The 1,423-nt window shown below is 52.0% G+C and overlaps 1 protein-coding gene across 1 annotated transcript in view; it reads left to right on the forward strand.

Annotated features, from left to right (window-relative positions):
* Positions 1-1,423, forward strand: part of FASTK (Fas-activated serine/threonine kinase) — a 13,803-nt gene that overhangs the window by 955 nt on the left and 11,425 nt on the right. The window lies entirely within an intron of this gene.

Consider the following 1,423-nt stretch of genomic DNA (forward strand, 5'->3'; position numbering starts at 1 on the left):
TGCGGCCCCCGGCACGTCAGCCCGAAAGGCAGCCGAAGTGGTGGCCAGCACTGCCTGGCAGGACCGGGATAAACCGCTCCTTGACTTTTGTTCCAGCCCCTGAAAATCAGCAAACATCTGAGCATCGAAGTGTGAGATGCGAGATCTTGGCTAAACCCTTTGCAAGCCGTGAGCCCTCTGTCATCGGGAGTTTAATATTCAGGAGAAAAGGTTCAGGCCGGTTCCTGCGCAGCAGCTGCTGGGCCGGCTGGTGGGCTGTGTCCCGGGGGGCTCGCACTTTGCTGGGCCGGGGACCCCTGAGGGCCCTGCGGATTCTCCCGCCTGTGAGGAAGGGGATGCCTGGTGGTTGCCTGCGGCGGCAGGTGCCTGCCCTCCCCACCCCAGCGGTTCCTGCCAGCCCTGCGCTCCTCTGTCCCATGCGCACGGTTCCTGCCCTTGTATTTGCTTTTTTTTTTTCCACCGCAGCTGCACGCTGGGCTGAGGCCTCGGCTGAGCCGCGTACGGAGACGCCCAGTCCCTGCCGCGGGTTGATGCAGTAACTCTAGATCCCGCTGAAGGGGGGAGGGAAGACATTTCTGCTCTTCCCCACTCTGTCTCACGGCGCCTTGTGTTTGTTGACACTGAACTCTGGGCTGCCAGGCGCCTCTCCCCTCAGCTGGGCTCCCCCCAGCCTGCTCTGGTTTTGACCCACACTTTGTTCTCCGTCAGTCGCCCTTCCCTGCTCACCATGCTTACCCGGTCATTAATAAAAATGCTAACCCGCCTTTTTGAGGCCTTTTTAAGGAACAAAGCAACTGCTCAGACCAATTCTTCACTTTCCACCTTCTGACTGATTTTTGATTAATGATAAAATGCAGCAACTTACCCCATGCTGCCTTAGTTGCTTTAAAGCCCTTTTGAAAACTGAAGTCTTGTCAGCTGGCTTAGGAGACCAGTGGGCTGCCGGGGCCTCATACAGTGCATAATGCTTCATGCATCTCCTGAAAATATCTCTCCTGACACACGAAGGATGGCCTTTGCCTTTTCTCGTAACCACACTGTGTGCCTTGCCCCTTGTCTTTCCGTGGTTGAATAATACGTCCAGAGTTGAAGGAAAGTATTTCACCCAGGAGCTGAGTTTGAATGGCTAAAGCTAAACTAGAAAATGGGAGAGGGTTAGAAATGTGGAAGGATTAATTCCTGTCATACACGGACAGTTTTTATTTTGATAATGTGCTGATGTCTTACTTGTTTTCCAACCAAAACTTTTTTTAAAGTACTTTTTGAGGTGTATTATTTATCTTTAAGAAGTTTGAGACGTAAGAAATAAACCTTGCTTTTGTGGATGAACTAAAGGACTTCCATTTTGGTGGAGTGGGTGGGAATAATCCAACGGCTCCAAATTACTTTTTCCGTGGTGCAGATGCACTGATGTTCTGGTCAG

The sequence above is a fragment of the Pygoscelis adeliae genome, unplaced genomic scaffold, assembly GCF_000699105.1.
Source record: "Pygoscelis adeliae isolate BGI_AS28 unplaced genomic scaffold, ASM69910v1 Scaffold348, whole genome shotgun sequence".
NCBI lineage: Eukaryota > Metazoa > Chordata > Aves > Sphenisciformes > Spheniscidae > Pygoscelis > Pygoscelis adeliae.